We start from the raw sequence: 14,034 nt of genomic DNA, 5'->3' as shown, positions 1-14,034 counted from the left end.
TTTGACTTTCTTTTTGTGAAAATGTAATTGTGTGCTCACCTGGACTCCTCACTGGGAAGTGGCTTTTATTCAAAAGGTCGTCTCTGCGGTGGCACGACCCTCCACCCACACATCTCTCCGAGGGGCCTCGCCTCGGGCTTTATCTGGGCTGCCAGCCCCACTCTCCACACACTTACTGTACAAACAAGCGCACACGCACACACACACACACACACACACACGTACTCAGAGCTGTAATTACTGTCAGGGCAGGCTGTGCAGAGAAAGCAGACTGCAGCCAAGTTGCTCTAAAGTCGTTCCAGCTGGCTCAGTGTCCATGTAGATTCACTTTATTTGGACTATTTTGAGAACAACGGGAGTCCGGCTGATCAGAAAGCAGCTCAGGGGACGGAAGGTAATTGTAGAACAAACTGTTACGACATTAGTGCCACCATTATTTGCCCTTTTTTTTGAATTTCGTTATTATTAGTTGTTGTTTTGTGAAAGTCACGCTATTATGACTTTTGAACCTCTGCTGTAATCAGACCTCCACTCACTTCCACTGGATGTCAAAGAATGGAATGTTCACAGTGACAGAAACTGTCGCTATATGATAAAGGCTGGAAAAAAGTCCTCCAACACTGAAACTTCACATGGCCTGCTGACAGCGAGCAAATTACAGTACTGTCAAGGCATCAAGACAGAGCCGACAGTGTGTTTGGTGTGTGTGTGTGTGGATAAAGCTGTGACATTACATCCCAGAGACATACTAATACACACAGCCTGACCCCTTCACTTACAGTGATTACTAGCTTGTCATGAAGTTGTTTTCCTGCATGTCAGATCCTGTGTGGCGGGCCATCTTTTCACTGATCGAGCTCACATGTACACGAAAAACTCCATCAATATTTGACTCCTGGAGTTATCAGATTATCCTGGTCAATATAAACAGTGTCAGATAAGAGCATTGATCTTATCTCAAAAAACTGGATGTGCACATTCAGATTTCACCATATATCTTGGGACATGCCCACCTATTAATCCCATTTGTTTGTTCTTTACCTTCTGCTGCTCTATATGAAAGTAAATCATAAACAAACTACCTGAGAAGTGACATATAGTCACAATCTGAGAGGAAGAAAAGAGACAAACAGACATGATGGGCTGCAGCAGAAACTGACAGAATGCCACTTCAGGGGTGAACAGGAGGTACATTTCATACAATATGTAAAATGAAAACCTTCAACTCAGACCACAGATACCACCATGCTCAACAAGGCAAACTGTAGGAGAAATCTGATAATGGGCTGACATGTGTAATCCATTTTTCTGAAGAGTTTTCAGATCAGAATGACTCCCAGTTTGCAGCTTTCACTGCCATGTGACTGGGCTCAGTTTCTCCCCTCTCCAACACACCTGAATTACATGAACGTGCCACCAGCGAGCTCTGCAGAAAGCCCGATAATGAGGCATTCATTAGAGGCAGGTGTGCTGGAGCGGGAAGGAGCGGGAGGACGCACGGGACTGTTACCCTCCAGGAAAGGGAATCAAGCCCTCTGAATTAGAGGGATAAACGTTGGTGGCACGTTTGTGTCCCGCCTGCAGCACACAGACACAATTTCCTTTATCTTCTGACGACAGGTGGTGGTCGCTGTCGCTCAGCCTGCCGCAAACCCTCGGTCATGCAACTGAGTGGGTGACTTCATCAACACCGGCCAGAATATTTAGGTCAGTCGAGTGTTAAGAACAGGTATATGTCAGTTACTCATCATCAAGTCCACAGCATGTCTTCCTGTTGGTGAATAGAACGGGTTATTTTTGCTTTTTAAAAAACTACCAGATACATAGTTCCGAATTAAAAATTGGTGCCAACTTTTGATCCATGAATATATTTACGCGTTCCAGCTTTCAAATATAAGTAAATAATAACAAGAAGCCAAGAATAGGATGATTTTTATAGCACGGCAACACGTGTTCAGTATTTACATTTAGTGACTGTGAGTGACACAGGAGACAATATTCTATTAACGTAAATTAATTCCTGTGATGTTCTGATGTTTTTCACACCTGGTCGTAATCTAGGAGAGAATAAGCCAACCAAACAAACAAAGAAAAACAAAGCCAAACGAAAATACTGTGAAATGTGCTTGGCATGCAGATTCTCGTGGAGAAGAAAGACGATTTGACCTACAAAATAATGCTGATAGCACTGTATATGCAGTTTATGTGCGTTGTCATCGAAAATAAGAATGCAATAACTCAAAGCAAGCAGAAATCCAACCTGTCTGAAACACTGAATTAACCACTTTATAATTACAGTTAATGAGAAATATGCCTGTTTTCAAGCCTAATTTTCTCTGTCCGGGATAACACACATTTACTTGTATCCTCACATTTAAAGATTCTTTCTTTGAAGGGATCGACCTTTCTGTGATCTTATTTATTTTGTTCTTTTATGCAAATAAACTAAAACCATACTGCTCTATGCTGCCCCCCACAGGTCATCACTGGTCTTAATCGGTTTGCCTCTTGATCCATGCAAAATTACGCACACAATGAACACAGAAGACAGACGAAGGCGCCGTCTGCGTCTGCCTGCAGATTTGGGCCTTCAGGCTATAAGAGACAGAAACATCTGCTAACATTACACACACCGTCAATCAATACGTCTGAACACGTCACAAACTGGGCATATGATTTTTAACTCTGGCTCACACATGCTTTTATTTCCAACCATGTCGGTTGCTAGTTTTGCTCATGTGGAAGAACTACTTACTATGGCCGTGGTGTGCATGTGCCGTAGCAGTACGTGCTTTTTGCTGTCTACACAATTTTCAAAAAGTTGTGCTTTCATTGTCTCCCTGTTGTTGTGTAGAATGAACGTACAAAATGCAGCAAAAGTTTTGCATTTTCCCTTTAAATCGTTGGAAGTGCGTATCGGCCTTAGATGCAGGGTTACATACAAACTGAACTTTCTCATGGCAGCAATGTTTCCTAAAACAAACAAACAAAAAAAAAAGATTCAAGCATTAAAAAGAATGAGAGGAGGGAAGAAGGAAAAGATGGTTTGTTTCTGGCAAGCCAACATTCAGCTGCATGATAAGCAGGGCAACAACAGCGCATCTTCATCTTCAGCTACATCTTCTGTTTGGAAAAAGTGAAGGAAATTTGCAAAAAACTTAACAAAAAACACAATCAGGTCATGTGATGTCTGACTTGTGACAGATCTTCCACATCAGTACTGATAAATGAGTCAAATCTAACACGGAACATGATGGGGAATTTCATGTAGCTCAGAATTGTCAATTCATTCAATTAAAAAAAAAAAAAAAAGAAACGCCTCAAAACAGCTGGAGGAATTGTTCACATAATGTCAACAACCTGCGTCTTGTGTTGAGTCCATTTAAAGCGCCATGACCGGTTGTGTTTTTGACTTTGATCAGATTTAAATTGAACGGGGCAGAGTTCATTTGGACCCTGACCTCCATTTCAGGTGTTATCAGCCCGCTTGTCTCAGCAGCACACACACCTCCGCACACGTCGAACACACTTTTAAGTATACCTGAATCCCTTGTGACGACAGGGAACGTTGTACAAGTGAATATGTGAGAGATGTGAGAAGCAGGAAAATGATGTGTCTTTGTTTACAAGATGTCCTCCCTGGCCCTGCACCACAACTGGCGGCACAGCTGGCCAAAATCAGCCATCCAGCAGCATGCAGCGTTTGTACTGTGGGCGGTGTGATTCTGAAACTCCTCCAAGAGTCCAGAGACCTGGAGTGAATTATTTCTTAATGTTGCTTTTTCTCTGTCCTGATGGCACGGAGTCACTCTGCAGTCTATTGCGAAGCCCATCAATCAGTCTCATCTTGTATTGATCCCACTTTTCTACTGTTGGTCATAAAAATAGTGGGTGGAGAGACGGGTGACAAGCAGCGACAGGCTAAATTTGTTGGCGTTCCCGCTGAGATCTGTGTTCAGCATCAAGTCCTGCTCCAGGCTCCCACAGGGTCAGATCGATGGCCGGCTGAATCACTATCCGTCACCTGACACAGGGTCACAAGACAAATAAGAAGTCTGAGGTCTCTCAGGCCACTGAGAAGCAACATGCTTTCTTAACTTTAATGACTTCTGTAAATAATTTCGCTTTTCAAGCATATGATTAGTCAAATCAAGTCCCGTCAGGCTTGTAAGACAAATTTACAAACTTCAAACTGTGCTCAGCAGGAAGAATGTTTACTGTGTAGTGTGGTTAAATTCAAAACGACTAAATATAGCAAGGAGACTTGGATTTTTAAACATTTATGCAGAGTTATGCTGGGTTTGCAAATATCTTAATGCAGGAATAATATTACTTGGGATTAAAACCAAAATAAATACGGAGATCTAAATACAGTCAACTATTTTTTCACACATTACAAAGTGAAACACATTTATTTTTTGCGATTAACGGGCTCTAACTGTGCAGTCACGTGGTTCATGGACTACTTTTTTACTTCCTTAATCCCAAAATAGTGGTCTGATAGGATGGGTGTGATTATTAACCCAACAGGAAATTAACTGTGAATGTGTTAGGTGTGCTGTATCTGTGAAGTGTGAGTGCTTGGCTCAGACGTTCTCCGGGAAATCCTTCAGTTCTCATTTGCTTTTCCTGCCCTGAGCTTAGCATTTGACAAAATGCTGCCTCAGCAAAGGCCACGATTAATTCTCATCAGACTGTTTTTTTCAACTCCAGTGATCAAGTCACTTCAAAGGACAGGTTTCCATTACAGAGCATAGTGTGGATGCTCTAAAAGCAAAATCTGGACAGCTCTTCAAGTCTGCATGTTCTACCCAAAAAGAGATAGCCAATATAATTAGTCTGTTGTTTCATGTTCTTCATGTTCAGCAGGCAGACAGCCTGAGGGAAGAAGCTCCTCCTCATCCTCTCTGTGTTTGCCTTCAGGCAGCAGTAAGGCCGCCCTGACGCCAGCAGAGAGAACAGTCTGTGGTTTGGATCAAACCAGTGCAGCAATGTTCAGAGTTTCACTTTGACCATCTGATTCACTGGTTCCCAACCTGTATCCTGTTGTCCAGTCTCGCTGTACAACCTTGAGCAAACTTGGAGTTCAACCAAGTTTCAGTCCGTCATTGTCATTCAGGTAATGAAACAAGAATGAGTGGTTTGACAAGCTGGCGAGCACAAGTCGATGACCATGTCGAGTCGAAGAACGCCATACTGTACACTCACTGGCTTGAGCAGACTGCTTTGGTATGCCCATGAAGATGGATGTTATCTGCCAGGCTCGACCGGAGGCTTCACTCCAGAGACGCCACAGGAAAATAACAGCTGGGAACCAGCAGTATGACTGACAGGGACCAATCATTCAGTAGAAGAAGATAACATTTACTGAAGTGATACAGGAGGAGTATCAGCGTTCTCGGGTGAGGACACTTGTGGTTTGAAGCAGCACAGACAAATGAGCTGCATGCAGATAAAACAAGATGGGACTCTCTGTAGTGGAGATGACTGTCGGATAGTCTGTCTGACCAGGATGAAGGACGGAGACTTGTTGGAGCTGCATGCCACAAATACTGGAAATTTGAAAAGTAGAGAATAGTGACATAAAAAAAGAAATTAAAGTGAATTACACATAGAGGTGGACGTCAAAATTGATTTTCAGGTGAAAATAGACTGAAGTAAAGATGCTTTTATATAATGCTTTTCCCCTCCTGACAGAGTTTATGCGCTGACCTTTAAAATCCATCCCCAAAGGCCATCTTAGCACAATAATGTTCTTTATAACTGGCACAAATGGTAAAAAGAAAGAAAGAAAGAAATTGCATCAGTAGTTGTCTGAGTACTTGCACTGTTAGGACTTGATAATGGTGATTAATGTGTGGATTCACTGGGTTCTTCTTCCTTTATTATTTCAAAATGGTGAAATGGAAAATATTCAGTGGTTAAGGTCAGAGGTGTCCAACATAAGACCCGAGAGCCAAAACTGACCTGCAAGAGGATACAATCCAGCATACCAAGCCCCCAAGTCAATTGTAAAAATTCCAAAGAAAACATACTTTTTAATCAAATTTCTTACCTGTTCTGAGATATCAGTGACACTGAAAGAATGAAAGATAACTAAATCGTTCCTAAAAATATGCGTAATATAACAACACAAGGAGATGTTTTCTAGATATTTCACTGCATTTTGAACAAAAATATGGAATTGAAATTGGCTTTATATTGAGATTGCAGACATTTTGAGTTGTAGTTCTGCAGTTTTCATGAAAATAAAGAAACTAAAAACAAAATTTGAAGGCTATTTTGGCACTATGTCACCAGTGCGGCCCACTCAGGATCAAATTGGACTCTACAAAAATGTGTCTGAACACCTGGTTTAGACAACAGTGAAAAGAATTTGGTGGTCTTCCATGAACTTCAGTGTTCCTTTACTTGTTGCTCTCATCATTTAGTTTTTGTGAAATAAACTTATTCAAATGCTTTGTCAATATATATTACTGACAAGCTAACGCCTTGGATCAAGGTAAGTAAATACAGTGGGAAACACACACGTATGTATTGTGTTGCTATGCTCCTGCTGACCTGGCTCTCCTGTTTCAGTGGATCGATGAAGCAGCTCCAGCTGTTGGAAGGTAATTTACAGTAGATTTCTCTTCATATTCAGTCATAATTGGCCTCCTGGTACAAACTACACGATCCAACGAACAAGAGAAAAATGAGGGAAAGCCGTATTGATGTCGACTATTTCAATTCATATAAATCATTGTCATTACCCTTGAGGCAGCAACAGTCTGTTCCGTTTGTATTCATAAAGTAAAACTAATGAAGCACCGTGCCAGATGTTTCTGTTTTATCTGTGACAGCCCCAAAGCCCAATAACCCACAAAACTAATCTGTATGCCAATAATATACAATTACAAACAAGCGAGACTCCTACATATTTTGAAGGCCCATCAGAGATCCTCTTTAAAACGTCCACCGTGTCTCAGTGTTTACATCACACGGCTTCTCATCGGCAAACATTTGCTAATGATGAAGAATACATATTCAGCTGCCGGTGCCATAAACAAGCGGCGCCGCTTTCACAGGCCCGCCTTTTAAAATTGCTTTCGAGGGCCTGTTTGAATATTCATGAGCGAGGCTTTCTCGCTTTTTTTTTTTTTATTGAGTACCGTTCTGCTCATGCGGTTAAATAACTGCACACAAGCGTAATCAACTTGCTAAAGACTGGAGAGGCAATAAAACAGATTGATATCAGTGTGTGGATCTCATTCTCACGGTCTGGACACGAGGCCTTGTTTACGAAAAGCTGCAGAGGAGCCACACTCAGCGCACTGTCGTCGCACAAAGCGTTTCAGTTTATCATCCAGTGCCCCTCCATCGAGTCAAAGACTCTGTGATATTCAAAGTCAGCTGATATTGTCAGGTCTATTTCGGTTCTGGTATCGTCCGTCCATTCTTGCTGTTTTACCGGTGAAAGTGTACAGAGCCTGTCAAACTGCCAGGACTTCTGAAAGCGGCTCAAATGCCAGGATATCAGTTAGAAAGCGAGCGGAAAATTAAAAAAAGAAAAGGTAATTACAGTACTGAACAATACAAAAATAAAGCAAAGCTTTATACTCGGTGTCAGGAACATAACTTTAAAGTTTTATTCACATTTTATTGCAGTGAAATCATGTACAAAGGGAATGTACTGACCTAAAACTCTTGAGAAAGTTATCCCAAAGCAATCTGAATGTGCAAATGTGTAAAATATTGCTAATAAAATTTGCGAGAAGAGTGTTTTTACACTTATTCCTCCTGTACATTTTGACTGAAGCTCAAGTTTTCTTGACAAAGACATTCTAAACACTCTAAAACTTGATCGATGCCAGCACAGTACAGTGATGCAGCTGAATGTGTTTAATGTCAGTCAGGGGTTATTACTGAGCTTCTTTCCCTTCTCAATGTTTCACTATTACATGTCACTAACAGTTGTTTGAGTCTGGTTCTTTAGGTTTTCCAGGAGTTTTAACAGGAAGGACTGAGATTTATTAATTTCATAAAATTAAGACCACCAACTTAAAACAGGAGACCAGTCTATAGCTAATGGTGAAAAGTGTGTTTATTCATAAATTCACATGTCATTTTATTATCAATCATGAAAAGTATACAAATGAAAATCCCAGAGTGAAACACCACAATGAACTTTCAAAATTAGAATATCAGATAAACAGAAAATGGAAGTATTCAAATAAAGTTGAGACAGTGTTTTTAATCAACTTGGACAGAAATAAATCAAAGACTTTGCCATTCTGAACTCATTGGAAAACTTTATGTCCGATGAGTAAAGTTGGATTTCCTTCTGAAAAACGCATTTACAAATGAAGTATGTTTCTCACTAAGTTATTAACCTTGTGGAGCAATGAGGAGAGAAATCCATCCTGTTTTGACTTCATTGTTGTTTTTCTCTTAGATATGTTGTGTAATTTCTGTCACATAATATTTGCCAAGTGAACCTTTCTCTCTGAACCTCTTCATAAACTCACATTCAGGAAAACAGGCTCTCACACACACTTTTTCACTGCCGAGCCCGTTTCTCCTCTCAGTGAATATTTGCTCCGTCTTGGAAAAGATGCTCTCTGATGGAACTGATGTTGCCACAACGCATAGTCTCATTTCCGTGACGTCGCAGGTGTTTTTGAAAACAAAGGCATGGGCTCTCCAACACTCGAGCTGCTCGGTGAAGTAGACAGGAAGTCTTTTATAAACCCAGCAACCTCAGGGTGTCGATGTCAAGAATCGCTCCAGCTGTTCCTTCAGCTGTGCTCTCCAGGCTTCCTCTGAGTCTCGAAGAGGCTGTGAACAGTAGGGTTCGATAGATAAGACAGAGCATCATGAACTCTGCAGTCTGGCCCAGCGCTGCTCCTCCAGTTGTGGAGTTTTTTTTTTTATTATTGAAATCCTCTCCTTAACCTCAGTTTCACTCTTTCCACTTCCAGCATTGCTTTCCCCCTTTGGTCATCTTGGGACGGGTGACGCCGGCGAGCAGAAAGACGGGCCGATCTGCCGGTGCGCCCTCCGACCGGGACAGCGTCTGGTAGTTGGGTGTGGATGTGAAGGCTCTTCCTCAGTCTCCGGGTTCTTTCAGCACAGAAACAATGCCGGTCGTCAGGTTTGAACCTTGGTTTTTCTTTCCATCAGCAGAAGTAACCAGTGGGCCTTTTCAGGTCTCTCTCCAGCCGGTTGACAGCCGCCTTCCTCACTAGAACGACTCCTTTTCAGTCCCAGCCGCTACTACGACTGTGAGAGGGGGGAGAGAATCAGTGATGATTAGTCGCAGGTGTTTCCCATCACTTCTCTCCAGTGCTTTTCCTGAACCACTTTCACAGACTCTTCACTACAGCCAGGCTGAACCACGCCCCACCACCACAGAAAGCTTAAAATAATGACTTATGGTCGTATTTTATATCCAGACTTCTGTTTAACACACAACAGGAAATCGTATTTTGTGTTTTTCAATTTCCAAACGAGAAACGGGACTCCAGCTGATTCCCAGTTTTTGTCTACCAACATCAAATCGGATAACGAAAGTCGGTTTGCTTCCCGTTTTTGGATCTCCCAAATGTAAAATCGAATTCCTGGAAGGTGCATGGACCCTGTCCTGCATGCGGCCATTGATGATGGGATGTTTGACATGCAGAGATAATTGACTGTATATTGACTGTGCATTGACTGTATATTAAAGGTGCTGTAGGCAGGATTTTGCTTGTCAATGCTAATTATTCTGTGTTTTCTTTGGATTAAATGTTAGAGTATCCATTGATAATCCTTTAGGAGTGTAGCATAACTGCACTACCGCGAGGGCGCAGCGTTTCCATCTGTCTTTGTTCTGAGCTGAAAAGGAATCTCGACGGCTCCAGGTATCTTTGACCAATCAGAAGAGCCCCTGAGGCTCTAACCGTGACTGGTCGAGGGGCGTTCGTCGCACGTTCTTGTGGGAGGGGCTTAACTTGCGTAAGGGCGTGATGTCAGAGAAAACAGGACAGGATTGGCTGTGCTGGGTTTCAAATCGCCATCTTACTTAGGTAACCCTAAGCAAGATGGCGGAGATGCAGAATCCTGCCTACAGCACCTTTAAGCGAACAACTGTGAACTTGGTGCACAATTACTTATTTTCTCTTTTCTATTCAATATCACAAGATTTTCATATTTACTAAACCCGTAAGACAGGGGCCTCAAACTCAGACATCGAAAGTTGAAGGTTTATGTTTTCAAAACAGACAAATAGTTTTGTTAAAGGTGCCTTAAGGAGTTTGCACGTTTTATGCGAAACAGCGCCCCCTGCAGGCCTTGGGCGTAACGCAGCTTAGTGAAAAACTCGTCCCTGTGGCTCCCGTGCACGGAAAAGGGAGACTCCGTCTTCGCTCGTTTAGAAGCGCTCAAGTAAAACGTAAGTTTCTTTTACCTGGTGGAGTCTGTGTGGAGCTGTGGCAGTGCCAGGAGCCAGTCTGTTCTTACTTTCTGGAAGATCCTGCTCAGTTGTTGCTCACTAAGCATCTGGCGGAGTAATGGCGGACAAAACGAAACCTAACCAGCCGGAGCGCGCATTACGTCATTCCTTTCAAATTCTCCCCAAAAAAACTCTGGTGCCGGACCGGCACTGTGACTTTCAAGTGACAATTTAGCGCTGTTAGAGGTACTTGTAATGAATATGTCAGGGCACATTGTACACATCATTAAAAATGTGTAACATATTTACGGTGGAAAATAAGTATTTTTAAGGTTGTAAAACTCCTTAATGCACCTTTAAATAGAAGTGAACTCTTCCTGACCAACTGGGAAGCTTTTAAAATAAATAAGTGTGTTTCATTTGTTCATATTTGTGTTTTGTTGTGTGGACTGTTATATTGGGGTTAAAAAATAATCACCTTTTATTTTTTGTTCCAATACTGTTCATTTTCAATTTAAAAAAACTAAGAGCTTTAAAAAAAAATCATGTTAAATTTTAATTTTGTATTATGGTTCAATATCCCTAAAATCCCAGTAATTGTAAAATACAGTCTGAAAATACACATTGCACATTGTACACATCATTAAAAATGTGTAACATATTTATGGTGGAAAATAAGTATTTTCAAGGTTGTAAAACTCCTTAATGCACCTTTAAAGGAATTCAATTGTTTCGGATGTTTTGTTTAAAAAAAAAAAAAAAGTCATCAGTTTTGTAGTTTAGACTAATGTGCGTGTGATCAGATACCAGTGTGATGTTCAGTTTTTCACTGCAGTTTTGAATATTAAACACTTGGAAGACACAATCTTGGATTTTCTGCATTGGCTTGTTGAGAATGCAGAATTCCACAGCTCAAGCCATCAGCACAGCAAAGCTTGCTGTGTATCTCTGTGTTTAAGATTCATTTTCCTTGTTTGCCGTCTTTTGTGGGGATAAAATCTACCATTATGATTAAAAACTACAGTGTTCAATTTTGGATTTTGCGTTGTATTCATGAATAGAGTTTCTCTGTATATTTCACAGGATAATGAAGGACATTGGCTCCGGAATTTGGCATCATGCAAACTCAGATCAAATAACTGTGGCAAAGACTTGCTTTCTTCATTTGGAACTAGGTTACCTAGTTAAACTGAAATACACATTGAAGTGGGTCAGAATGTGTTTCTGTTGCTGAAATGGTCACCCAAGGTACAGTTGTTTAGATAATAAACTTTTCCGGGAAGCTGCTGTTGTGCGTTGAATGAATGGTTTTTGGACATACTGGTTCACGTGTTTTGTCACTGCAGAAAAATAGAATAAAGGTGTTGCTTGTTTGAAAGTTATTGCATGTTATTCCATATTTATACACGTGTTAAGGTAGTTTGCATCATTTCACTGTAAAAATAGGAGATGTTAAAAATACAGCACATTCATTGTCGGTGCACCTGTGGATCCCCGAAAGAACGCGTGGCCTCTGGTGTGTCTGACGTTCTCATACACTCTGTCATGGTAAAAAGAAATAACACAATGTCTCCTGCATTCATATTAGAATAGTGGTGTAAGCGGCACCTCATGTACCTTTAAATCCCCCCCAAAAAATCAAAACACACTGGTTGGGAAAAAACAAAAATCACACAATGTTAAATATTTAAATATTATTTAGATATTTCTCCTAATAAAGTAAAGAAAAACTAGTTAAATAATCCTGAAAATCAAGCTTTTTATTGTTTTTTTTTCAGTAGATACAAAGGGGATTCAGTAAAATTTACTATAAGAGTGTATTTGTGTTTGAAACAAGAAAAATCTCCATCCATTAAGCTTTGCTTTTGTGTCTTTATTAAAATGAAATGTAATTCTTGCTGTCAAGTAAAATTTCCTTGAAGATATTTTAGGTAACAATTTATTTATTTATTTTTTTAAGTAAATGGCACTCCAGATTGTTTTCAGTGTGGACTTTATCATCAGCCTGGATCAGCTTCAGAGGTCACGGCTCTGAGTTGCAACAAGCAGAATAGACAGTGGATGCAAGGTAAATAAAACAGTTGGACTTGCAGGAGGGTTAAACAGTCGGCCTTTCCTTCAATGAAGTGTAGAAGGAACACAACGTATTAGTTTAGAGCAGTTCTTCTCAACCTTTTTCACTTGAAACTTCCACACTATAAGACCGAGACCCCAAAATACTGGCAATAAAAATATCCAAGCTATGGGTGAAGGCGCCACAGACTCTGGACGGGCAGGTTAAGAGCCATACACACTCACATCCACACCTATTAAAACTCACACGCATGTCTTTGGACTGTGGGAGGAGCCCCATCTATCATCTGAGGGGATCCAGGTCCTCAGGTTTAGAGTCACTGGTGAAGAGGTTCGAGCTCTCATGATGAGTCTGGGATCTAAAAGACACCTTCAAAGGTATTCTTCTCCAGGTAATCTGGTGACTTTAAATTGGCTGTAGATGGAAGTGTGTGAGCATGTGATTATCGTTCTGCATTAACGCTGTGATGGAGTGGAAACGTGTTCAGATTGCACAGCTCCCTCCGCTCGGTCTTGGCTCCCCGCGGTCATAATGAGAAGAAATACAAAGAAATCAGGTGCTGAAGGTAGATGGATATTTTATCATTCTGCTCAGAGAGGATATGTGAATGATCTGTGCTTAGGAGTGTGTCAAATTTGAATTTTTTTTACCCACTCTGAAATGGATGCAAGTTTAAAAATTTGTCATAGTTCACAGTGAATTGGTGTAATTATACTCAGCCAGATAACAGACGCTTAATAATTTACTATCACGTCCTGACATTAAGTTCTTTTACCTCAAATTGACTTTTGAAGCAATTTGATTTTTTTTCTGACATAAAAACAACGATAAAGACACAGTTTCACATGTATACATGTGAAGTAATTATTAAATGAGTGGCCTTACATAAATATCCCCCACATGGTCCCCAGAACTGTTCACACATTTGCATGGCTGGTTGGGACTAATAAAAGATGTCTGGCGGAGACGCCGGCGTGCGGCTGCATTCAGCCGCCTCCTATGCGAATGCTTCCACGGGAAGTGAGTCATTCCCTCCTGCTCTTGTGTCGATGGTGAAGAGATGAGCTGCATGACCCCCGTGCATGATTAATTAGCGATCATTATCCCATCTCAGCTCATCTCAGCGGGAGCTGTGCTTTTGTGCTCGCCTTTATTAGCATGGCTAGCCGCGCTGCTCTTGACACCAGTGTGGGACCATGGGAACGTGGTCCGGATCGCCGAGGCCTGGCAGAGGTGTATCTGCTTGTCTCATCATGTCTTGGTAAAGAATGGTATTTCTTCATCTGTTCTGAGAAAGAGGGAAAAGAAAGAGGGAAGGAAGGAAGGAAATGTTGAATTGGTGACAGATAGGGCGTCATTAGAGCTCTTTCAGTGAGGCGTGAGCACGAGTGCATTGTGCCCCAGTTAAAAAAAAAAAAAGAAGTCTAATTCACAGAAAACAAAGTTTGAAAGGATTGCTCATTAATGGAAAAATGATAGCACATCTTGGCTTGGGTATTTATAAAACACCTTCTGCTTGAGGTTATTAGAGCATCCGATGAGTCACTGA

This window comes from Salarias fasciatus, chromosome 12 (assembly GCF_902148845.1).
Source record: "Salarias fasciatus chromosome 12, fSalaFa1.1, whole genome shotgun sequence".
Classification (NCBI taxonomy): domain Eukaryota; kingdom Metazoa; phylum Chordata; class Actinopteri; order Blenniiformes; family Blenniidae; genus Salarias; species Salarias fasciatus.
This window is presented reverse-complemented; position numbering follows the sequence as displayed.